Source organism: Hevea brasiliensis, chromosome 9 (assembly GCF_030052815.1).
Source record: "Hevea brasiliensis isolate MT/VB/25A 57/8 chromosome 9, ASM3005281v1, whole genome shotgun sequence".
NCBI lineage: Eukaryota > Viridiplantae > Streptophyta > Magnoliopsida > Malpighiales > Euphorbiaceae > Hevea > Hevea brasiliensis.
Genome location: NC_079501.1, coordinates 7,049,392 through 7,077,179, shown reverse-complemented (window position 1 = coordinate 7,077,179; position 27,788 = coordinate 7,049,392). Strand labels below are relative to the sequence as shown.

The following is a 27,788-nucleotide window of genomic DNA, read 5'->3' as shown; positions in this document are numbered from 1 at the left end:
ATAATATCATTGGCAGTCGAAATAATATCCTGGTTCCTCCAAGACAAAAACATGTGTTGAATGTTCTAGTGGAGTGAGTAATGACAGAAAGTATGAGTGGACAAAGTTTGGCCTTTTCTGCTCTTTTTGTCAACTATGATTTGCCGCCTTACTATAAAGACAAAGATCCTTTACGTAAGCTCTGATGCTAATTTTTCTCTTCCTATTTTCTTGGTTTTGTTGTCTTTTATTTACCTCTTTTGATGATTGGACACATAGTTTTTATCATGCCTTTAGAAGAAGGAGCTTTCATTAAATGGGAGAAAAATTAATCATTATGTTATATTCTCTCAACATCTAGTTTTAAAATAACGTAAAAAAAATAGTATAAACCAAAAGATTTATAATTATTAAATGTTGATATAAAATGAATTTTAAGTAAAATTGAACATAAAAAAAAATCAAAAGGTATATATATATATAAATAATTTTATGATCTATAAATTTTTTTATAAATATAAACTTGAAAAATAAAAAATAAATAGATTAGAAATTTATCAAGTTCGATACTCGAATTTAGATAAATTAGAGAAAAAAATATAGATTCAAAAGGTATCTAAACACTTGAATAATTGGATGAAATATATATATATATATATATATATATATATATATATATATATATATAAAAGAAGCTATATCAAATAAATTTGAGAATTTACCAAGTGATATTCATATGATTTCTCTGTTCAGTGACTACATTTTACGGGAGGCTTAAAATTAGGATCAAACCCTAGTAGCAGCCTCCTTTTGGAGACACTACCAGTAACAAATTTAAGAAAATTCTTAGAAATTAAGTTGGTTTCATCATGGCCAAAGCATAATTATTTTAGAATTAATAAATTTTAATTTAATAATATTAAAATTATTTATAAAATTATAAAAGTTTTAAATTCAAATTCTAATTAAAATTAAATTAAATAAAAAAAATTACAATTCTTGTGGAAGATCAACTACTGGCAGATAAGGGTGAGAAATGTTTTCCAAGCTGAATAAACACATCTGAACCAACGGGTTTTCCTCTCAAAAACTGAGAGTACCAATGTGCCGAGAGCTTAGCATGTCTTTATAGTTGTGGGTAGTCGACAGCCACGCAATAGAGTCCAAAGCATGTTTCATAGCGGCCCATCAGCTCAAACGCATCTAAGAGTGACCACGTAAAATAGCCTCTTACATTTGATCCATTCCTGACAAAATCCATTTATGTTTACAAGATCACCAATCAAGAATCCAAATTCTCACAATTTCATTTTTCTTTAAATCGTTCTTCGAAAAAGAAGCATACCTAATAGCATCAAGTACACTCTCAACATATCCATGCATATATTTGACTCTTGAAGTATCTTCGAAGGATGAAGTTCTTCGGGTGCGTTGCCCTGCCATGAGAAGAAATGGATCGAGTATTATATGCAGTACAAGCACGAGAAGAAACTATGCATTTGTATACCGTTGATGCTCTTTAATGGAATGTAATTAGATGGAATATTGAGAGAGAGAGAGAGAGAGAGAGACCATTTTCTTGAATGTAGATGGGAGGTGTTAGCATAATTACAGCAATCAGCATGATTATAGGAGATTTGTGTAACATAATTATAGCAATCAGCATGATTATAGGAGATTTGTGTAGCATAATTATAGCAATTATTATTCTTGTCCAAATTAGTTCATATTCTCATGTATAAATAGATGTAATATCTCTGTAAATGGGACATGCATAAATACACAATCCTTTTCTTCATTACTTGTATTCTTTCTTCTAACATGGTATCGAGCCATAAAACTTTTATTTCTAGTTTTTGGGGTCTCTCTCTCTACAACCTGCTCGTTCATTCTTTCATACCTATTATTATACCATTTTTTTTGCTCATCTTGTTATCAATGGAGAAATCTGATATTTCAAAACCTATTGCAACAGTTCTGACTGGTTCCAACTATAATCTTTGGGTTCAAGGAATGAAAAGTTTTTGATAGGTCGCAAGCTTTGGCGTATTATTCGGAGATATCACTACGCCGACAAGAGAGAACGATGAAGATGCAAAATTTGTCGACCACTTGAGGATTGGGATAGTAAAAATCATCGATCATCACCGGTTTCGCAATACCTCGCTCTGCGCCATCCACATCCAGTGCTAATTATGACTCGCAAAAGAAATCGGATTTTTGGCTAATCGATATCGGACTTGCCCACTATTATCGAGTGGACTACTCTTCATAATCTGAAACAAGAAGCAGTCAATCGCGGAATGATTTTCTTGCCGTCCAACCTATTTGGAATCAAATATCTCGTGCCAAAATCGGTGAAGATCATCTTCATCTCATTCAAGTTCTAATGGCTCTTCGATCGTAATATGAGGCCGTTCGAAAGGCCGCTACATCGAAATCCACTCCCATCATTGGAAACGCTATTCAAGAGATTATTTTGAAGAGACTCGTCTCGGTTTGGATAAAACTCCTCAATTTGAAGCTGCTCTTGCAACTACTCGATCCTCACATCAGAAATCTGGCAATCAACTCTGTAAGAATTGTAATCAAAATGGTCATGCTTTTGCATATTGCCCCACCATCGTACCAAACACATCGAAATTGATTGTCATTTTGTACGTCATCATGTTGCTCATGGCACCATATGTTTGATTCCTATCTCCTCTGTCAGCCAAACCGCTGATATATTCACCAAAACGCATCCTCCCGCTTTGGGATCTCTTAAGCAAACTCAAGTTGCTTTGTGCTACCACCTTGAGTTTGAGGGGGTGTTAGCATAATTACAAAGAATGATTATAGGAGATTTGTGTAACATAATTATAGCAATCAGCATGATTATAGGAGATTTGTGTAGCATAATTATAGCAATTATTATTCTTGTCCAAATTAGTTCATATTCTCATGTATAAATAGATGTAATATCTCTGTAAATGGGACACAGACAAATACACAATCCTTTTCTTCATTACTTGTATTCTTTCTTCTAACAGGAGGGTTGCCATAAGCTTAATTGAAGTACTCCTGTGCTGCTTGCATTCCCAATGCATGTATCGGATACTGGGTTTAATTCATATATATGTGTGTGCGTGCGTGTGTATTTGTGAAGAGACCATTCTTAATTAGTTAGAATATGCTAAAAAATATGAATAATAAAGCTTTATTATGATTTAATTGTAGTTTAATAAATGGTAACATGAATCATACCTCAAATGTTGAATTATCCACATCAACTGCCCAACAAACATAATAAATTTAAAGAAAAGAAAAAAAAAATGTCAGTTGATGACTTGATAAAGCTCAGTTCATGAAGTTGTATATATAGCTGAAGTAAATAGATATTAAAAAGCATCGATTTTATTTTACAAATCATCTCTGCTGCCATATCTGCTCGATAATCTCTGTGCTCTGAGTTGAGGCTGGCGGAGTTGTCTTTAAACTGTATTGACACGTAGTGGTTTACTCCAAGGTAGTCAAATGATCCCTTAACCTGTTTGGATTCTTGAATGGTGAAGGCTGGTAGTCTTAAGCCTGCATTTTTCTTCACCGTCTCAGGATAGTCTCCAAACACCACAGGATTTGGGTGAATGACCGTACTAGGGTAACTCGGAAAGAAAAAATACTGAAATGAGATAACAACCCGATTAATTATGAAGAGGGGATGGATGTCAGTGGTCAGCGCCTGGGACGCTATTCAAAATAGCGTCCTAACTCCGGATGCTATTCATATTAGCATCCAAAGTTGGGACGCTATTTTGAATAGCGTCATGATGCGGTCGCACGCCACCCCTGTAGGCACTTGCAGGCTGCAGATGGTGCAGATGGAATATTACATCGCTGGAGATGGGACACTACGTAGCAGGGCGCGGGCGCGGGACGCTAGTTTTATTAGCGTCCTGTGTGTTGGCAACAGCTCGGGACGCTAATATAATTAGTATCCTGTATACATTTTGTGGCGAATCTCCAGTCCCGTCCGAAGATGCACAAGGTGATCCAGAAGAGCAGCAAGAAGAGGGATAACATCGAGTTCTTCGACCGAGACGACATATTCGAAGACCTGGTTGTGGCACATGACTAATTTAAATATTTATTTTCATTTGTATAATAATTATGAATACTTGTCTTAATTTATATCTTGCTTTAAGCCAATTGCTCGTATGACATGTTAGTAAACATTTTATATATATTTTTTAATTAATTTAAAAATAATAAAGTAATTAAAACTAATAAAGTAATTACATTTATTAATTGCTATGAAGAAAATATATTATCCATAATTATAATAAGAATAAAAATTAATATTAGTTATACTTTAATAACTTTTAACGTTTATAACTAACATAAATTTAAATTTATCAATCTACTATGTTCTAAATATCAGAAACAAAAAAGTCCCCATTAAGATGTATAAAATATACTATTTCAAATATTATACATTTATATTTTTAATCTATAAATTAAGAAATATTTTAATGATTAAGAAATTTTTTTTACAAAAATATAAAATTTCTAATACGATGGTAATATTTGTAATTTTTTGAATATAAATATTTTTTAAACCATGCAATTATATTATATTTACAATGTATAAATAAAATTAATTTCACAAATATATAATATTAAATTAATATTACTACTACTAAAACATAAAACAAACTTTTAAAAAAATCAATGTATATAACTAACATATGTAAATTTAATATATTTTATAAAATATAATAAATAAATAAAATTAAATGATCAAAATATTATAAATTTAATATATTTTATAAAATAAATTAAATAAATCAAAAATCAAAATTATGGCCAGCGCTAATACTTGGGACGCTAATCATATTAGCGTGTTGTTGGGTTACGCAGCGTGGCTTGGCTTGCTGCATGGTGTGCATGGTGTGCATATGGAGAGGGGCTTGCTGGGACGCTACTATAAGTAGCGTTTTGCTGCTGGAACCGGCACGGAACAGGGTGGTCCGCGGGGGCGCTATTTTGAATAGAGTTTTGACGTGATGACGCTATTTTGAATAGCGTTTTGACGTCATGACGCTATTTTGAATAGCGTTTTCTTTGGGACGCTATTTTAAATAGCGTTTTTCTTTTGGGACGCTATTTTGAAAAGCGTTTATATGTTTCCTCACCCCCTTTCTGTAATTACTCAAAATTCTAATCCATTTTAGTATTTTTGTTTTTACGTTACCCTTGTACAGTCAATTTCTCACAGGATTCGCTATCCTGGAACAAAATTGTAACACAGGTTGTAGCCAAAAGCATGATAAATAAACATGTCAAAGTGGCTCTCCCAGCCTTGTTGAATTGATAATTTCAGGCAAACGGGGATATTTTTAATTTCAATAACTTACAAGCCCACAAGAAATTCAGTGGCTCTTTGAGTCGCAAGCACATCCTCTGTTGAATTTGTTAGAGGAAATGTCCCGTAAACAAAGAGATTAATCCCATTAAATCCTAGTTGCTTGCCCTGCACCACCAAGACCATTATCAGGACAATATTTTATTCTTCTTATTACTTTTTCCTGATAATAATAATAATAATAACAATAATAATAATAATTAAATACATAAAAAAGGGCAAAACCTGATACTTTTTCCTGTACAATCTCACAGCTGAAGCATGTGCCAACAAGAGATGATGAAAAACCAAGTACGGTTTAGATGTGGAGTTGCCTTGGGAGCAGTTGAGTCCAAACGGAGAAGAGCATCGATATGGGGGCAACATTCCCACATCATAACTGTAAAGTAGAAATACATTGGGCTCATTCAAAGTAGTCCAATGCAAAACTCTATCACCAAACTTTCTTAAACACACATCTGCATAAGCTATGAAGTTCTTCCTCCATCCGCATACACATTCAGTTATTTTCATGATCTGTTAGAATTATGATTCAAAATTCTAATGGGATTTGAAGAGAGATATTTTCTTAATTTGAGTGGGAGAAATATTTCCAATAATTAGTAGAATTTATTTTAGTATTATTCCTAAGTTGAGTAGAATTCCTAATCAGATAAGGATTTAGAGAATTAACATTGTAAATAGGATAATGATGAAAAATGTTATTTGACTTTTGCACATTGAAGAGAATGGCTTTCAACCCATAGAGTGACTCTGTCACTTATTGTAGAGAAGGGCTTTACCAATTGCTGAGGATTTGGCTCTGCCCATTGATGAGGATTTGGCTCTGCCCATTGATGAGGGGCACTTACCCATTGCAGTGGAGAGAGGCTTCGGCCTAAAGTGGAGTAAAAACATAAAATTCAAGAGGAAGAGATTCTTGTCCATTAGTGAGAGGGCTCTTGCCCATATAGTTGAAGACACCCTTTGTAGTTGGGTTTGAAGGAGTGGAAGCATGAAAAATATTAGCTTAGATCATTGAATTCAAAATTTTTTCTTCTAGAGCCTCATGCATCATACAAGATTCATTATTTACCTATTTAATTTCAATGTTAAACAACATATTAAAATATTTTTTATATATTTTTGGATCTACATTTGCCATTTAAGATTTTAGAATTAATAGATTAATTTATTAGAACCCTAGATTAAATTAAGAATATGTGCACTAATCTTTTGATGCATTGTAGTTGTATTTGGTACCTTTGGGAAGCACCTAGGACATCAGATGTTGTCCCTCTAGCTTGTCCACACCAAGATCACCGATGGCAACCCCTTGAACAATTTCTCAAGCCTTTCCAATCAATTAGAAATTGATGTTTTGCCTTTTAGAGAGATTACAGATGTATATAGGACACTAAAAACGATTTCTAGCAATTTTAATTCAAGAGAATGTTGGCAATTCTCTTTGAATTGATGAGTGATGAAGAAGAAGAGAGGAGAGAGTCTCTTTGGGTGGCGGCACACAATGAGAGAGATCAGATTATTCTTTTACTCTTTCATAACATCACATTATATAATTAGGTCATCACTTAAAACCCTTGCCATATGTCATCTTCTGATTGGCTCTTAGTTTAATTGATCCAATCACATTGTGCCAACTGTCAAACCTAGATTTAATATTGACTTTGATCATCTTACATGATTAAAAGACAAATGGCAAGCTTATGTATAGTGCCATATGTCACCATCTCATGGTGCCACATGTCACCCTGTAAAATGACCAAATTACCCTTGTGTCTTAATTTTGAGTTCTCAACCTAAAATAATTATTTCTTCTCTTCTAATCAATTTTATATCAAATATAAATTAATTAATTAATATCTATTAATTAATTTCTCATAATTAAATTCATATTTAAACACTTTAAATATAAATTTAACTTATACTATACATCCAATAACCTAGATTTGGTTTCAAGCCATGCTAGGGATATTGCAATCTAATTGCAAACCAAACGTATTTAATTAATCAATTAAACTCTTTAACTAATTAATTAAATTATATTTAACTTGGTGATTACTTGTGTATGTGTGTGACTCATTAGGCTCATCACTAATTGGCAATGAGATATGATATCAACTCTTAATATCATCAGAACTCTTTCTTATCATAAATGATTTCTCTAAATCATTTTAGATACCTCATAGACTATGGTTAATACCTAGTATAGTATGCCATAGCTACCCAATTAGTAATAAGGTTTACCTTAAATGAACCTATAATCATATGTTACCATGCACTAGAATCTCTCTGTTACAAAATCCCAATTCGAGCTGGAGTCATGGTTTATGTCAAATCCCATTTGCTAAGAATATTATGTTTTCTTTTAATTCTAGTTCTTGATTAAAAAAATTTTCTCATCAAAAACTATTTTCTGATTAAATCTATCTGTCCTGGCCAGGAATCTGAAACATCAAGAACAATTAAATAAACATAGGATTTTATCCCTATTTACTTAGGGTAACAGATTCCATCTTGATCAACAGCTACCTCCATATATAACTAGTAGGAGCCAACACATGCCCATATACCCATATACAGTACAAGTATGAAAGCAGTATTAAACTCAAACTACCTATATACAAGATAACTGTGCTATCTCAGGTCTAAAGATTATATGCATTGATATGATTTATGATAATGCATTGACAGGAGTAAACTCCATGTGCTTGTCATAAATGTCACTGGTTCGGCCTACCTATCATGCATAAGTGCCTATCATGTTTGTTATATGGCATGAGACTCACCATTCCATCTTATTTATATCTCATATAAATACATTGAGAAAAAACATGAATACAATCTTTCTGGATAAGTCAAGTCCTGTGTGAAGTATCATCGATTGTGAACCAATTTATGATACTTTGTGCTAGAAATACTGTCACTCGTATTCTTAACAACTTAAGAATAAAATTTCTAACAAAATATCAATGGACCTTTTCTATTACACATAAATATATTATGTAAACGAAAAAGTTAAAATGCCTTTTATTAATAAAACATGTACAAGATACATACTAAATGATATGCTCTAGGACATACTACTAATAGGGTTATGTCTAGAGGAGATTGAGAGGGACTAACTAATATATTTACTGTGAGCTTTGATGTTGTATGGGTTCTCTTGGGTGTAATTGGGTTGATGGTTAATATAGTTTGAGCTTGTAATTGATGATTTATTTATTGATGATAGTGGAAGATGGAATGCCCATAGATATAACCCTATGTTGAGAGGGTGAACCACTTAAATATTAGTGTTTTGTGTATTTATTTTATTTCTTTATAGTTTACACGCTTCCGCAGTGCGCAACAAATTGGTATCAGAGCATGGGAATGATCTTGGTGAGTTTGGTTGAAGGTGAAGCTATTGCGACATGTAGAAAATCGCACATGCAATAATGGTGGTAGTGGAGAGTTGAATTTAAGGTGGAGCTCTTGATGCAAAATCAAAATAGTTGACGACGTGAAGATTTTTTGAAGAATAAAGCAAGTTACATCCAAGATGAAGATTAAAGAATTGATGATTTAAAGGGTTCAAGCTCAAGCATGGAGATTTGATGATTTGATGACACCCAAGAATTTGAGGTATGCAATGGTTGATGGATTTTGAGTCAAGGTGGAGATTGTTAGAATTATGACTCAAAATCCTAATGGGATTTGGAGAGAGATATTTTCCTAATTTGAGTGGAAGAAATATTTCTCAATAGGATGAAGGAATATTTCCTATAATGAGTAAAACTCTTATTTTAGTGTTATTCCTAAATTGAGTGAGATTTCTAATTAGATAAGGATTGAGGGAATTAATACTATAAATAGGAGAATGATGAAAAATGTTATTTGATTTTACCCATTGAAGATAATAGTTTTCAGCCCATGGAGTAAAGCTGTCACTGATAAGTGCTGTGTAATCCGCAAGTGCACGGGTCACAGTAGTATAGTTTAAAAAAAAATGATATCGATCCCACAGGGAATTGTGCTTAAATTGGAAATAAAAGCATAAGCTAATTAGAATGATAAAATTTAAAGATGTAAAATGAAATTTGAAATTAAAATTGGTATTTGAGGAATTTAAACTAAATCAAACAATTAACTAAATTAATTAAACTAGATTACCAAAATTTAAATTGAAATTGCTATTTATGAAATTAAGAGGAATTAAATCTAAATTCAATAAAAATTAAAGTGATTATAGAGATTGGATTTTCAATATTGTTTGCATGTGGTTTTATCCCTAATTTAGCCAAACACATGAGAATTGCAATTTTGAGGGAAATCAATTCTTAAATTTTTGAAACCTTTTTCAAGCATTTCAAAGTTGGTTTTCATTAAATCAAACCATGTTTTCACGGTATTTCAAACCTAACAAAAACTCAATTAAAGCTCTAATTGATTTTTGGAAAGTTCCTCTTAATCCTCTTAGCTTATCTCTAACACCAAGAAAATAAAGTTTATTGCAAGATTATCTATCCCTAATATTCACTTTTCAGTCCATCTATTAAGGATTAAAGCTTAACTTAATGAGGGCCCATTCATCAAGCAAGACAACAAGCTCACAAGCAATAAATCAAAATATAACAAACCTCATTTAAATGGCTAAATCAGTTCAAAACCACAATACAAAGCAATATTTACAAACCCATCTCTAGAATCTCAAATAACTACTCACTAATCATAGTTTCAAGACAAACCCAAATGTATAAATGAAGAAATAATGGAAATCTAAGTTAAGGAATAGAAAAACCCAGAAAAATGCAGAAGAATCTGCTGCAGAAAAGTGCAGAACAAGCTCTTGCTGCTGCTGGAAAAATGAATCCCGTGCTCCCTCCTTCTCTCTTTCTAATCTTGCCAAAAATTGCCTCCCTTCCTCTCTCTTGGAAAGAAAATGATAAAGGAGACTTTATATGGGTTAGGGGTCTGCCCTAGAATGGGTAAAAAGGAGGAAGATTCCAGAAAAAGTGAGGTATAAAATCAGAGTCACGAAAATGCCACGTCAGCCATTTCCAATAAAAACGACATAAGCTGGATCGGTTGTGTCGCGGGTTGTGTAGCTCTCGGCCTGAATATCTGACGATTTGACACAACCTGCGACATAAGCTAAATCGGTTGTGCTGCAGGTTGTGTCGCTCTCGGCCATTTTTTACTCAACTTCAAAAATTTTTTGCAATTCAATTCTAATCTCTTCTAAATGGCTACTCTGATCAAAATACACCAAATTTCTCCAAATTTAACCTACAAAACAAGTAAATTCCAAAAATTAAACTAACAAGTGTGAAAATTATAAAATTGACTAAATATATACTAATATCTATAATAATAGCTATGAACAAGGGTAAATTATGTGCAAAAATTACACCTAAATGATGATCTAAAATGCATGTATCAAATTCCCCCATACTCAAACTCTTGCTTGTCCCCAAGCAAAATTTCATTACAACTCATTTGGAAGGGAATAGAATCAGTATTTGAAAACACGAAAATCACTAATCCAAACTACCAACTTACCTCTAGCCACCAACATTCCAAATTCCCACCAGCAAAGCACAAAGAATGAAGCAAGCACTCTCAACAATTACAGAATAGCTAAGAATTAACTGATCAACCCAAGCAACAAATACCAACCAGCTACAAGAGTCAATTGTGCTAAAACAAACCTAAATGAAATAGATAGCCAATGTGTCTCAAATAGATGGTGAGTAATGTATGGAAGATTATATTGCCAAACCCATATGCAAGCATAAAAGATCTAACTCTACTAATGTAACAAGCATTTTTCAAAGAATCATTAGGTCTTTTTAAGGGTTGTAATGGGGTCCAATAGGGTAAAATTATGGTTAACAAAGAAAGGGAATAAGGTAAACAAAATATGAGAATAATATTAATCATGAAACTCAAAGTGCATTCAATTTTTTTTTTTTTTTTATAATAGAAATTTTTTATCAAGAGGAAAGAAATTCACAATGAGTCTCAAGTGCTATCACAATAAAGGGACTACTTTTATAATATATATATATATATATATATATATATATATATATATATATATATATATATATTTTTTTTTTTTTTATTTTGTATGCGTTCCTATTTCATGTCACACCCAAAATTACCTTTGGGATATTTTGGTGACCCTTTTTTTTTTATCAACTTTTCACAATTACTCTAGCACTTTTCAAGATGTTTCAATCCTCCATTTATATATATATATATATATATCATTATTATTATTTTTTTATGCACTTAATTGCTAAAATATTATTCTCATAAATGGGTGGTAGTGTTTAGGTTTAATGGCTAGGTAAATGATTTGGGTTCCAAAGAAATTAGGGAATTAAGGTTCAAGGGGGTTTGCAAGGGTTGAAATGAGATTAAGGTAGGTTAAGGCTAAATGTGAGGTTTAAAATATGAAGGAATGCCTAAGTCATATTCTTATCAAATGCAAGTTAAAAATGTTGCTTTGAAAGATCTAAGATGCTTGTTCTAGGAATGGTGAGACGACAATGACCATTTTCTTCCTTAAAGGCTTATCCAAACACTCAAAACTCAAAATAACTAATCAGAATCTGCATACCTAGATGAATATATTAATTTTCAGCTATTAAGTAAGAGAAAGAATAATGCTTAAGCCTTTGTACCCAGCTGAAACTTTCATTCCACTAACCATCTAAAAGCAAGTTGGATTGCTTGAATAAGTGGCTTATGGAATTCAAATATTGGTTTAAAAATTCAAAAATTTTAAGTGAATGAATGAAATGCATGAGTGTAAATGTATAGTTAACCTATATGTAACTAAGTATGCGTAACTAAGTATATGAAGCTATATGCACGTGTATATATGTGAATATGTACAAGTATGAGTGTATAAATGAGTATGTCACTATATGCAAATGAAAAAGGAAAAATAATTTTTGCAAAAAATTTACCCTCTTAAAAACTTGATGTGTAGTCCGCAAGTGCACGGGTCACAGTAGTATAGTTTTAAAAAAATGATATCGATCCCACAGGGAATTGTGCTTAAATTGGAAATAAAAGCATAAGCTAATTAGAATGACAAAATTTAAAGATGTAAAATGAAATTTGAAATTAAAATTGGTATTTGAGGAATTTAAACTAAATCAAACAATTAACTAAATTAATTAAACTAGATTACCAAAATTTAAATTGAAATTGCTATTTATGAAATTAAGAGGAATTAAATCTAAATTCAATAAAAATTAAAGTGATTATAGAGATTGGATTTTCAATATTGTTTGCAAGTGGTTTTATCCCTAATTTAGCCAAACACATGAGAATTGCAATTTTGAGGGAAATCAATTCTTAAATTTTTGAAACCTTTTTCAAGCATTTCAAAGTTGGTTTTCATTAAATCAAACCATGTTTTCACGGTATTTCAAACCTAACAAAAACCCAATTAAAGCTCTAATTGATTTTTGGAAAGTTCCCCTTAATCCTCTTAGCTTATCTCTAACACCAAGAAAATAAAGTTTATTGCAAGATTATCTATCCCTAATATTCACTTTTCAGTCCATCTATTAAGGATTAAAGCTTAACTTAATGAGGGCCCATTCATCAAGCAAGGCAACAAGCTCACAAGCAATAAATCAAAATATAACAAACCTCATTTAAATGGCTAAATCAGTTCAAAACCACAATACAAAGCAATATTTACAAACCCATCTCTAGAATCTCAAATAACTACTCACTAATCATAGTTTCAAGACAAACCCAAATGTATAAATGAGGAAATAATGGAAATCTAAGTTAAGGAATAGAAAAACCCAGAAAAATGCAGAAGAATCTGCTGCAGAAAAGTGCAGAATGAGCTCTTGCTGCTGCTAGAAAAATGAATCCCGTGCTCCCTCCTTCTCTCTTTCTAATCTTGCCAAAAATTGCCTCCCTTCCTCTCTCTTGGAAAGAAAATGATAAAGGAGACTTTATATGGGTTAGGGGTCTGCCCTAGAATGGGTAAAAAGGAGGAAGATTCCAGAAAAAGTGAGGTATAAAATTAGAGTCACGAAAATGCCACATCAGCCATTTCCAGTAAAAACGACATAAGCTGGATCGGTTGTGTCGCGGGTTGTGTCGTGGGTTGTGTAGCTCTCGGCCTGAATATCTGATGATTCGACACAACCTGCGACATAAGCTAAATCGGTTGTGCTGCAGGTTGTGTCGCTCTCGGCCATTTTTTACTCAACTTCAAAAATTTTTTGCAATTCAATTCTAATCTCTTCCAAATGGCTACTCTGATCAAAATACACCAAATTTCTCCAAATTTAACCTACAAAACAAGTAAATTCCAAAAATTAAACTAAGAAGTGTGAAAATTATAAAATTGACTAAATATATACTAATATCTATAATAATAGCTATGAACAAGGGTAAATTATGTGCAAAAATTACACCTAAATGATGATCTAAAATGCATGCATCAAATTCCCCCATACTCAAACTTTTGCTTGTCCCCAAGCAAAATTTCATTACAACTCATTTGGAAGGGAATAAAATCAGTCTTTAAAAACACGAAAATCACTAATCCAAATTACCAACTTACCTCTAGCCACCAACATTCCAAATTCCCACCAGCAAAGCACAAAGAATGAAGCAAGCACTCTCAACAATTACAGAATAGCTAAGAATTAACTGATCAACCTAAGCAACAAATACCAACCAGCTACAAGAGTTAATTGTGCTAAAACAAACCTAAATGAAATAGATAGCCAATGTGTCTCAAATAGATAGTGAGTAATGTATGGAAGATTATATTGCCAAACCCATATGCAAGCATAAAAGATCTAACTCTACTAATGTAACAAGCATTTTTCAAAGAATCATTAGGTCTTTTTAAGGGTTGTAATGGGGTCCAATAGGGTAAAATTATGGTTAACAAAGAAAGGGAATAAGGTAAACAAAATATGAGAATAATATTAATCATGAAACTCAAAGTGCATTCAATTTTTTTTTTTTTATATAATAGAAATTTTTTATCAAGAGGAAAGAAATTCACAATGAGTCTCAAGTGCTATCACAATAAAGGGACTACTTTTATAATATATATATATATATATATATATATATATATATATATATATATATATATATATATATATATATATATATATATATATATATATATATTTTATTTTGTATGCGTCCCTATTTCATGTCACACCCAAAATTACCTTTGGGATATTTTGGTGACCTTTTTTTTTTTTATCAACTTTTCACAATTACTCTAGCACTTTTCAAGATGTTTCAATCCTCCATTTATATATATATATATATATATATATATATATATATATATATATATATATATATATATATATATCATTATTATTATTTTTTTATGCACTTAATTGCTAAAATATTATTCTCATAAATGGGTGGTAGTGTTTAGGTTTAATGGCTAGGTAAATGATTTGGGTTCCAAAGAAATTAGGGAATTAAGGTTCAAGGGGGTTTGCAAGGGTTGAAATGAGATTAAGGTAGGTTAAGGCTAAATGTGAGGTTTAAAATATGAAGGAATGCCTAAGTCATATTCTTATCAAATGTAAGTTAAAAATTTTGCTTTGAAAGATCTAAGATGCTTGTTCTAGGAATGGTGAGACGACAATGACCATTTTCTTCCTTAAAGGCTTATCCAGACACTCAAAACTCAAAATAACTAATCAGAATCTATATACCTAGATGAATATATTAATTTTCAGCTATTAAGTAAGAGAAAGAATAATGCTTAAGACTTTGTACCCAGCTGGAACTTTCATTCCACTAACCATCTAAAGGCAAGTTGGATTGCTTGAATAAGTGGCTTATGGAATTCAAATACTGGTTTAAAAATTCAAAAATTTTAAGTGAATGAATGAAATGCATGAGTGTAAATGTATAGTCAACCTATATGTAACTAAGTATGCGTAACTAAGTATATGAAGCTATATGCACGTGTATTTATGTGAATATGTACAAATATGAGTGTATAAATGAGTATGTCACTATATGCAAATGAAAAAGGAAAAATAATTTTTGCAAAAAATTTACCCTCTCCCCCATACTCAGAATGAACATTGTCCTCAATGTTAAAAGAGTGCAAGGAATGGGATAATTGGGTTATATGTGCAGAAATGGGTAGCTCATATGTGCATAAAGAATTATTACCCTGTTGCATAAGCGATAGCACAACTTGTGTGAAAAGTGACACAAGCTGAGATGAGAATTGTTACCTCTTTGAAATGCAACCAATTTAATTACATAAAATTTGGACAGCTGCTGCACTCATTGCAAAAGAAATTGTGGAATGGAATCCATTAAATCAATTAAACTCAAAAAGTTGAAATAGGGAAGTTAAGCTCAAAAATGTAATCATCAAGTGTAAATTTCGAAGGAGCATATCAAAGCAAATGAGCAAAGTACTAAAGATATAAAAGAAAAATGTATTTTATGAGGAACTAAAAAGAAACTGAATAAGTAAATGGTTCAAGTAAAAGAAAAACAACACAAGCAAAATATTAACTAAATAAGTTCAAAATACTAATTAATTAATTAAGCGACGAAATTAAAGACATGAAATGTAAATGGAGAATAAAAGCTGGTCAGTCAGGTATGAGAACTCCTTTGCCCTTGCCATCTTGTGGAGGTGGTGGTGCCTTTGGTGGCTGCTGTGGAGAGATGATGCTCAAAATAAGTGCCTGGTTTGTTTCGATCTTCTCCAGCTTAGCTCGCATGACTTTCAACTCGTCTTGCATTTCAGCACTTCTATCCAAATATATGTCAGCTAAATCTCGTAGTGTCTAAAAAGAGACATCCGTCATTTGCCGAAAAGAATAGATCTCATCACTGAGATTCTCCATGAATGTCAGAAGAGTTGTTATGGATGGTCCAGAAGCTGTTGATGAAGCAGGTTGGGCAGCTGGTGGAGCTTGGCATGAAGGTTGTGTAAAAGGCTGCTCGAATGGTCGCTCAGATGCTGAGGAGGAGCTAATTGCAGTGGGAGAACCAGGTAGTGGTTCTGTTAGTGCAGGAATCTCATACAGCTTGGTAGCCTCTTTTTTGATACAAAATTTTTGGTTGGCTAAATGAGGTCCATCCAAAAATAACAAACCAGTTGGAAGAGCAGGACACTTGTGAATTTGAGGATTAAAGCCAAAATAATGTGCAATGGGTGTGACCAAACCTCCAAATACTATGTTACCAGTACCCCTAGTAGTCTGGCGGATCACATATCGGCAAAAATAATAACCAGGGGAAGCTTTTTTACCAGTTTTTGCACACCACAAAAAGAATAAATCATACTGTGACATTGTGCCAACACTAGTTCCTCTTCCTAAAATTGTATTTGCAATTAATCTCTGAAGCAATCTCAAGGCATGATTCTCAATCTTGGAGGCCTTACTGTGCCCCGGTTTGAAGGTACTTGCTGAAGGAGCAATTTGCTGCCAAAATTCATACCCATTATAGTCCCTTTGGCTAGTAGGTATTTTGAACAGACCATCAGGTGGAAAGCCAAATATATGGTGAAAATTATCCATAGACAGCACCCTATCTTGACCAAGGCATCTAAAATTGATTGTCAAGTTATTATCCAAGGCAATTTTATGCAAATTAGTGGACAGGGAGGCCATAAATTCCTGCACTAAAATGGGGTAAACCAGTTCCTGTTTATGTGCAAATCGCACCCAACCTAAAGCATCTAACAGAGTCTGCATTTCATCATATATCTTCAAGGATTTAAGTGTAGACACATCCAAACACCGAGTTTGAACCATTTGTCGAGCTACGACTCTTGCCTTATTTCTCTTCATGTCGGCAGTAGGTAATACCCAGTGTGTAGCAGTAGGCAAAGAGGAGGGGATTGCAAAGTTACCTTTAGATGTACCGGGGCGCTTGACCTCCGACTTTGGGATGCCACGTCGGACAGCAGGTGCAGCAGGCATTGGAGGAGGGATTGGGGGTTGTTGTGTGGCCGGTTCGGGTCGCTTCCTCTTGACGCCGCCCGTTGATTTGTGTGGCTTAATGCTTTTCGCCTTTTTCTTCTTGAATGTGGCGATCGGGGCGTCACCAGAATGGGCCGGCGATGGGTCGGCATTCATGGGCGGGGTGGTTTGGGGCTGCGGCGGCTGTGAGGAGTGGGGAGGTGAGTTTTCGAAGGATAGTGGGGAGTCGGGCATGGCGAAATGGAGGGGCGTGATCGGAAAAGGAGAAATATGGGAAGAAGTTGAAGAGGAATGGTGGGTAGTGGAGGTGACGGTAAAGGTGAAGGTTACGGCGAAGGGGTCTGTGTCGGGGGCGATGCCGAGAGGAAGAAGGAGGGTTATGGGTTTACGGGTTGTGGGCTTGGGGTATGGGGTTTAGTCGGTTGGGCTATGGGTTTTAGGTTTGGTTTCGGGCTTGGGCTTATGGGGTATGGTTTTTGGGCTTTGGATTTGGTTTATTATTATTATTATTATATATATATATATATATATATATATATATATTTTTTATCAAAATGGGTGAGTGGGCTTTTGGGCTTGGGCTTGGGGTAGCTGCTGGCCCATTCTGGTGAAGGAAGTTTTTATCCTGCAAAACAAACAGGCGACACAAGTTAGAACATAAGGATAGGGGGGTTGTGTCGGAAGTTGTGCAACAATCTGCCCAAAACTGTGCCCAGCGAACATAAGCGGTGACACAAGCAAACCCGGTTATGTCGCAGGTTGTGCAACAATCTGCCCAAAAATGTGCCCAGCGAACATAAGCGGTGACACAAGCAAACCCGGTTATGTCGCAGGTTGTGCAACAATCTGCCCAAAAATGTGCCCAGCGAACATAAGCGGTGACACAAGCAAACCCGGTTATGTCGCAGGTTGTGCAATCTGCTGCCCAAATTTGACCAAATTTCATAGCACCTAAAAAATTGAAACAAATTAGATTTCAAATGATTAAACCTTCATAACATGAATTCTAATTGTTCAATTTGTCATGTTCATCAAATACTCATAAAAAATAATTTTTCAAAGCACCAATTCACACATCCACATTCAAATAATTTTCCTTTTAAACCAAGATGTCAAAATTTGGAAAAATTTTCTCTTAAAATTAACAAAAAGGGCAATGAATCCAGCAAGAATCACCAGCAAATACTCAACAAAAGAAAGATGAAAATTATAAGTGAACAAATTTAAAACTAAAATTTAAAGCTAAAATTTAAAGCTAAAAATAAAATTTTTATTGCTCATTTGCTTGCAATGCATTGCATCCCATCTGCACAAGGAAATTAGAACAATGTCAAACTCTGAATAAGGAGTATAGAAAAACTTAAAACAAATATATATATGAAGGAAATAAAGAATCAATGAAAAATTATGAGTTATGCATAAAAATGCTAAGTTTAGGTCTTTAGCTTGACCATACTCAAGATTTTATGAAGAATGAGAGAGATAGCAAGTTGCTATCTTCTCAATTGGCTCACCAACTGAATAGTGCCTCAACCTTTGCCCATTTACTTTGAAGTTACCAGATTTTTCACCCAAAATTTCAACAGCACCATGGGGGAAAACTTTCACAATTTTAAATGGACCGGACCACCTCGATTTTAATTTTCCTGGAAAAATTTCAACCTTGAATTGAATAAGAGAACTAAATCTCCTTCTTTAAAGTCCTTTTTCTTGATATGCTTATCATGCCATTTTTTTGTTCTTTCTTTATAGATCCTAGCATTTTCATAAGCATCAAGTCTCAATTCTTCTAATTCATCAAGTTGCAAAAGTCTTTTATGTCCAGCAGCTTGTAAATCAAAATTGATTGCTCTAATGGCCCAATAAGCTTTATGTTCTAACTCTATGGGCAAATGGCATGATTTCCCAAAAACTAACCTATAAGGTGTAGTTCCTATGGGGGTTTTAAATGCTGTTCTATATGCCCAAAGAGTGTCATCTAATTTAAGGGACCAATCTTTTCTGGACTTGTTGACAGTTTTCTCCAAGATTTGCTTGATTTCTCTATTTGTGATTTCTACTTGGCCATTTGTTTGAGGGTGATACGGTGTGGCAATCCTATGCTTTACCCCATATTTTCTCATCAATTTTTCAAATTGGTGGTTGCAAAAATGGCTACCACCATCACTGATTATGGCACGTGGGGCACCAAATCTGGTCAAAACAAATTTTTTCAGAAATTTCACCACAACTTTTGCATCATTGGTAGGTGTAGCAATAGCTTCTACCCATTTAGATACATAGTCCACCCCTACCAAGATATATTTATTCCCATAAGAAGATGGAAATGGCCCCATGAAATCAATTTCCCACATATCAAACAATTCAACTTCTAATATGGATTGTTGGGGCATCTCATCTCTCTTGGAAATGTTGCCTACTCTTTGGCACCTATCACACTTGCTTACAAAGTCTCTCACATGTTTAAACATTTTAGGCCAATAGAAACCTGATGTCAAGACTTTTTCAACAGTTTTTGAGACACTAAAATGACCACCATATTCAGAGGAATGACAATGGTAAATAACATCATGTATTTCTTTCTCTGGTATACATCTTCTAATTATTCCATCATTACATCTCCTAAACAAAAGAGGTTCTTCCCAAGAATAAAATTTAACATCATGCAAGAATTTTTTCTTTTGCTGCCAAGACAAATCAGGTGGCAACACACCACAAGACAAGAAATTTACAATATCAGCAAACCATGGAAGTGCAGAATTCAACACATACAACTGCTCATTCATGAAAAACTCATCAATTGGCACAATATCATCATCTTTATTTTCAGTTTTTATCCTAGAAAGGTGATCAGCCACCACATTCTCAACACCTTTTTTATCTCTTATTTCCAAATCAAATTCTTGAAGTAACAAAATCCATCTAATCAACCTAGATTTAGCTTCTTTCTTGCTCATTAGATACCTTATTGCTGCATGATCAGTGAAAACTATTACCTTTGAGTTGACCAAATAAGAATGAAATTTATTGAGTGCAAATACTACCGCAAGGAACTCCTTTTCAGTTGTAGCATAATTGACTTGAGCTTCATCAAGGGTTCGGCTTGCATAGTAAATGGCATAAGGTTTCCTATCTTTCCGCTGGCCAAGGACAGCTCCAACAGCAAACTCACTTGCATCACACATAATTTCGAATGCAAAGTCCAATCCGGGAGTTGCATGATAGGAGCTGTTGTTAAGGCCGTCTTCAACCTGCAGAAAGCAACCATACAATCTTGATTAAAATCAAATTTAACATCATGATTCAAAAGATTTGTTAAGGGTTTAGCAAGTTTAGAAAAATCCTGAATAAATCGCCGGTAAAACCCGGCATGTCCAAGAAAACTCCGCACTCCTTTGACAGTGGTTGGAGGGGGCATTTTTTCAATAATTTCTATTTTAGCTCTATCCACTTCAATTCCCCTATTTGAGATCAAATGCCCTAAAACGATCCCCTCTTGGACCATAAAGTGGCATTTCTCCCAATTCAAAACCAGGTCATTATCAGCACATCTCTGCAAGATTTTAGACAAATTAGTCAAGCATGAATCAAAATTAGTGCCATATACTGAAAAGTCATCCATGAAGACCTCCATAATTTCTTCAATAAAATCAGAAAAAATGGCCATCATGCACCTTTGAAATGTGCCAGGCGCATTACATAATCCGAATGGCATCCTTCGATATGCAAAAGTGCCATAGGGACAGATAAAGGTAGTTTTTTCTTGGTCATCAGGATGTATTGGAATTTGAAAGAAACTAGAATATCCATCTAAGTAACAAAAGAAAGAATGCTTGGCTAATCTCTCTAACATTTGATCCATAAAAGGAAGGGGAAAATGGTCTTTTCTTGTAGCATTGTTCAACTTCCTATAGTCTATGCACATTCTCCAACCTGTAACAGTTCTAGTGGGTATCAATTCATTATTCTCATTTTTAACAACTGTCACCCCACCTTTTTTTGGTACTACATGCATAGGACTAACCCACTCACTGTCAGAAATAGGGTAAATAATTCCAGCGGCTAGTAATTTTAGGATTTCCTTTTCACAACATCCTTTATTGTAGGATTCAATCTTCTTTGGTGTTCAATGGAAGGTTTACTATTTGGCTCAAGGAAAATCCTATGCATACAAACTGTTGGACTAATTCCCTTTATATCATCAATTGCATAACCCAAAACTCTTCTATATTCTCTCAAAACTCTCAACAATTTTTCATTCTCAATATCAGTCAAAGATGCATTAATTATAACAGGATATGTTCCATTTGGTCCAAGAAAAGCATACCTGAGGTTGGAAGGAAGAGGTTTAAGATCTACCTTTGGGGCATCCTCTACCTTTAATGATGGTGGTTTGATCTCCAAATTTTGCACTCCTTCAAGTTGAAAAATTGTGGCTTCAGGATGTGGTGGAGAGCTTTCCAAGTGTTGTGCAAAAGCAGCTATGTTATGATTGTCATCATCAATGCTCCCACCATGGACTAAGCAATTTTCAAGTGGGTCTTGTGGATAGCTTTTTCTGAAATGCTCTTGAACAATCTCATCAATAATGTCTACCCCACAAATAAGACTCAACTTCTTCATGTTTCCTTTTCATGGCTGGATTGATGTTGAATATCATTTGATCATCTCCCACTCTAAGTGTCAATTTCTCACCCTTTACATCAATTAATGCACTAGCTGTTGCCAAAAAGGGTCTTCCCAATAAGATAGGAACTTTTGTGTCTTCTTCCATATCTAAAATGACAAAGTCCACCGGAATGTAGAATTTCCCAACCTTGATAGGCACATTTTCAAGAATGCCTTCCGGATACTTAATTGAACGGTCAGCCAATGAAAGATACATGTTTGTGGGCTTCAACTCTCCCATATTCAACTTCTCATATATTGAAAGTGGCATTAGGCTGACACTAGCTCTAAGGTCACATAAGGCATTTGCCACACAATTATCACCAATATGACAAGGAATGGAAAACACACCCGGATCTTTGAGTTTGGGAGGTAACTTCTTCTGAATTATAGCACTGCATTGCTCTCCCAAGTTGATGGTATCATAATCTTCTAGCCTTCTCTTGTTGGAAAGAATCTCCTTCAAAAACTTGGCATAACTTGGCATTTGGGATAGTGTCTCAGTGAATGGCACATTGATATACAACTTCTTTAGCACTTCAAGGAATTTGCCAAATTGTTTGTCTAGCTTATGCTTGATGAATCTTTGAGGGTAGGGAAGGGTGGGCTTGTAAGGCTCAGGTGGGATGTATGGTTTCTCTCCCTCATCTTGCTCACTTTTGCTTTCTTCTTCTTTTTCATTTTTCTTACTCTCAACTGAATTTTCTTCTTTTGTGCTCTCTTTTTCTTCTCTCTTGTTTTCACTCTCTTGACCAACTTTCTTACCACTTCTCAAGGTCACAACCTTACATTGTTCATGAGGGTTTTGTGGTTGGCTAGGTAGTTTCCCATAGGATTTGCTTCCCGATGAGCTTGCTTGTTGAGCCAATTGAGTCTCCAACATGCGGTTGTGGACTTGTAATTGATCCATGGTTTGTCTCATGTGTTGCATTTCTTCCTCCAATTTGCTATTCATCTTGCTTTGTTCAGCAAAAAATTTATCCATCATGCTTTCCAAGGTTGGCTTCGGTTCATGAGGTGGAAGGGATTGTTGTGCTCTTGCTTGATATCCAGGTTGTGGCTGCCTTGTGGGTTGAAATTGAGGCTGAAATTGAGGCTTATTCTGCTGCACATATTGCTGGTTATGAGCATAGTTTGAGCTTTGACCTTGTTGAGCAAAAGTTGCTTGTGGTCTCCATGTTGAGTTGTTCACATTAGAGTAAGCATTTCCCATAGGTTTCTGTTGATAACCTCCTGCATAAGCAGCTTGTTCTTGCAAATAATCATCACCATAAGAAGAGTAATCAACTCCACAACTTTGGGTTCCATCTGTGAAGGCAACTTGTTGCATAGTTGTAGGAGTTAAGGTTGTTGCTTTTGTGCAAAAATCACTAAGAAGTTGAGTCAACTGGTCAAATCTTGCATTCATGTAGCTAACTGAGTCAAGTTCATAAATTCCAGCTTTCTTTGGCTCAAGTGCTCTAGGATTTCCCCACAAATGGGTATTATGAGCAATCTTCTCTAATAGATCATAGCATTCTTCACTTGTCATTCTCATGAAATCTCCTCCTGCTTGTGAATCAATTGTGTTTCTTATGGCTGGAGTAACTCTGGTGTAGAAATTCTGAACAATCATCCATTTGGGTATTTCATGATGAGGACATTGCCTTTCAAGCTCCTTAAATCTCATCCAAGATTCATACAAAGTTTCATCATCCCTTGGCTTAAAAGCTACCATCAAATTTCTCAAATGAGTGATCTTCCCAGGTGGGAAAAATTGAGATAGAAAAGCTTGAGATAACTGCTCCCAAGTAGCTACAATAGCTTGTGGAAGTGAGTCATACCACTCCAATGCTGAATCTCGAAGAGAGAATGGAAATAAGGTGAGCCGAATCACTTCATCTGAAACTCCAGGTTGTCTTTGTGTACCACATATCATCAAAAATTTCTTCAAATGAGAATGAGGATTTTCAAGTGGACTACCTCCAAATTGTGAATTCTGAACCATTTGAATGAGACCAGTCTTTAACTCAAATTGATTAGCTCCAATAATAGGTCTGTTATCTCTCACATCTGCACATCTAGGAAAAGCATAATCCAACATGGATCTTCTTTGAGGATCATTTTGATTAACCACTTCATTTTGCCTATTTTGCTCATTTCCTCCATTGTTTCCACCAATAGCTCTATTTTGATTCTCCATATTTTGAATTGTCTCCTCTTGCTCAAATCTTTGTTGTTCTTCTTTTTCTGATTCTTTTCTTCTCTTGTATTCCTTTTTGTTGGCTCGGCAGAATTTTTCAATTTCAGGGTTGAACAACAATTCAGTATCACTTGTGCTTTTCGATCGTCTCATAAACAAGAAAAGTACCTGAAAAACACAAGGAACAGTAGTGAAAATAAAAGAAAATAAAAATTCTAATTAGCTTAAAACAATTAAAATCCAACTTAAAAACAGACAATTCCCCGGCAACGGCGCCAAAAACTTGATGTGTACTGTGTAATCCGCAAGTGCACGGGTCACAGTAGTATAGTTTTAAAAAAAATGATATCGATCCCACAGGGAATTGTGCTTAAATTGGAAATAAAAGTATAAGCTAATTAGAATGACAAAATCTAAAGATGTAAAATGAAATTTGAAATTAAAATTGGTATTTGAGGAATTTAAACTAAATCAAACAATTAACTAAATTAATTAAACTAGATTACCAAAATTTAAATTGAAATTGCTATTTATGAAATTAAGAAGAATTAAATCTAAATTCAATAAAAATTAAAGTGATTCTAGAGATTAGATTTTCAATATTGTTTGCATGTGGTTTTATCCCTAATTTAGCCAAACACATGAGAATTGCAATTTTGAGGGAAATCAATTCTTAAATTTTTGAAACCTTTTTCAAGCATTTCAAAATTGGTTTTCATTAAATCAAACCCTGTTTTCACGGTATTTCAAACCTAACAAAAACCCAATTAAAGCTCTAATTGATTTTTGGAAAGTTCCCCTTAATCCTCTTAGCTTATCTCTAACACCAAGAAAATAAAGTTTATTGCAAGATTATCTATCCCTAATATTCACTTTTCAGTCCATCTATTAAGGATTAAAGCTTAACTTAATGAGGGCCCATTCATCAAGCAAGGTAACAAGCTCACAAGCAATAAATCAAAATATAACAAACCTCATTTAAATGGCAAAATCAGTTCAAAACCACAATACAAAGCAATATTTACAAACCCATCTCTAGAATCTTAAATAACTACTCACTAATCATAGTTTCAAGACAAACCCAAATGTATAAATGAAGAAATAATGGAAATCTAAGTTAAGGAATAGAAAAACCCAGAAAAATGCAGAAGAATCTGCGGCAGAAAAGTGCAGAACGAGCTCCTGCTGCTGCTGGAAAAATGAATCCCGTGTTCCCTCCTTCTCTCTTTCTAATCTTGCCAAAAATTGCCTCCCTTCCTCTCTCTTGGAAAGAAAATGATAAAGGAGACTTTATATGGGTTAGGGGTCTGCCCTAGAATAGGTAAAAAGGAGGAAGATTCCAGAAAAAGTGAGGTATAAAATCAGAGTCACGAAAATGCCACGTCAGCCATTTCCAGTAAAAACGACATAAGCTGGATCGGTTGTGTCGCGGGTTGTGTAGCTCTCGGCCTGAATATCTGACGATTCGACACAACCTGCGACATAAGCTAAATCGGTTGTGCTGCAGGTTGTGTCGCTCTCGACCATTTTTTACTCAACTTCAAAAAATTTTTGCAATTCAATTCTAATCTCTTCCAAATGGCTACTCTGATCAAAATACACCAAATTTCTCCAAATTTAACCTACAAAACAAGTAAATTCCAAAAATTAAACTAAGAAGTGTGAAAATTATAAAATTGACCAAATATATACTAATATATATAATAATAGCTATGAACAAGGGTAAATTATGTGCAAAAATTACACCTAAATGATGATCTAAAATGCATGCATCAGTCACCCATTGTAGAGAGGGGCTTTGTCAATTGTTGAGGATTTGGCTCTGCCCATTGATGAGGGGCACTTGCCCATTGCAGTGGAAAGAGGCTTCAGCCTAAAGTAGAGTAAGAACATAACATTTAAGAGGGATGGATTTTTGTCCATTGGTGAGAAGGTTCTTGCCCATATAGTTGAAGACACCATTTTATGGTGCAGTGTTGTAATAGTAAATATATTGGATTATGTTTAGAGGGGACTGAGAGGGACTAACTAATATATTTATTATGAGCAGTTTGATGTTATATGGGTTCTCTTAGATGTAATTGGGTTGATGCATAGTATAGTTTGAGCTTATAATTGATGATTTATTTACTGATAATAGTGGAAGATGGCATGTCCGTGAATGTAACTCTATGTTGAGAGAATGAACCACGTAAATATTGGTATTTTATTTGTTTGTTTATTTTATTACTTTATAGTTTACATGCTTTCGCAGCGCACAACATGATCATTACCCTCTTCTCAGTGCCCCTCTTCCATAGTAATAACAAATAAAAAAGACAAGAATTTAGTACTATACACAATCTTTCTACTAAGCCATCCTCCATACTCGTATTCAATCAGTTGTGGATGATCATAATGGTATAATGCAACATGTGCCTCGATGCCTGCAGAGAAATAAACAATCAATCAAGGTGAAGCAATTGAACATGAAGAAATTAATTAATTTATTCTGAAAGCTTTAGTAGTGACCGTGACTGATACGTTCATTGATGAGGTTGTTGTAATAAAGGACAGCCTTTGGATTGAGAAGTCCTCTTCCATCTGACATAAATTAAAATTTTATATTGATCAAATAAAAACCAGAAACGGATTCATTTGTTGATTGCTGCAATCACTAGTTACAGTCAGAAATTATACTAGGGATAAGTCTTGGCCATGAGATGGAAAATCTATAAGCATCTAACCCAGTTTCGGCCATGAGTTTGACATCCTCTTGCTGTAGATACATGATCATAACAACAAAAATATGGCTTCTTGGGATTGAAGTGACATCTACACAAGACTAATTATGAAATAAGTTCATTTTATTTCACCTTCTACTTGTGATACTCGTCAACTGATGCATCTCCAGTTGCCCCATCCATTTTCCCTGGAATTTCAGTTAGCAAATTAAGCACTGAATTACAGAAACTAACCTTTTGAACAAGTGCCACAACCACAAGTAGAAAACTTCAAAAAACTAAACAAGAAGGATAAAAGAAAAATCTGACCCTCGTAAGAAACGGTATCCCAAATGCTAGGACTTCTCCCATCTTCACTTGCTGCCCCTTCCACCTTTCAAAATTTACCGACCATATATATTATGATCTTCCTTTCAAGTTTCAACTTTCAAGTATGGATAGTAGGTAAAGCAGTAAGCTAATGATTCACCGACCTGATAAGCAGAGGTGCCAGGACCAAAAACAAATCCAGAAGGAAAGTCCTCTCTGCTATATTTATCGGCGCAAAAAATTGCTGCTGCCAAATTAAGCAAAACAATTAGCAGGTAATAAACCCTTAACATCATGTGTCACAAGCTTAATTACTAACCACAGAAACAGAGCAGTCCTTTGTTGATTCTTTCGTAGTTTGAGTTTTCTAATTGGAGTAGTGTATTATGTTCACATTATGCTTGTCCTTCCACGGAGGCTCAGCCAAAAGCAAGAGACACTAGTAACTATAGGTGTTCTCCTCAAAAAAAAAAAAAAAAAAAAAAAAAAAATATATATATATATATATATATATATATATATATATATATATATATATATATATATATATATCGATT

At 34.2% G+C, this 27,788-nt stretch overlaps 1 non-coding gene and 1 pseudogene across 1 annotated transcript; one reads left to right on the top strand and one right to left on the bottom strand.

Annotated features, from left to right (window-relative positions):
- Positions 1 to 988: 988 nt before the first annotated feature.
- LOC131169008 (beta-glucosidase 11-like) lies at positions 989 to 27,524 on the bottom strand (annotated as a pseudogene).
- Positions 23,643 to 23,749, top strand: LOC131183582 (small nucleolar RNA R71). The gene has a single exon (XR_009151626.1). It is a non-coding gene; the product is annotated as a small nucleolar RNA R71 (small nucleolar RNA).
- Positions 27,525 to 27,788: the final 264 nt, after the last annotated feature.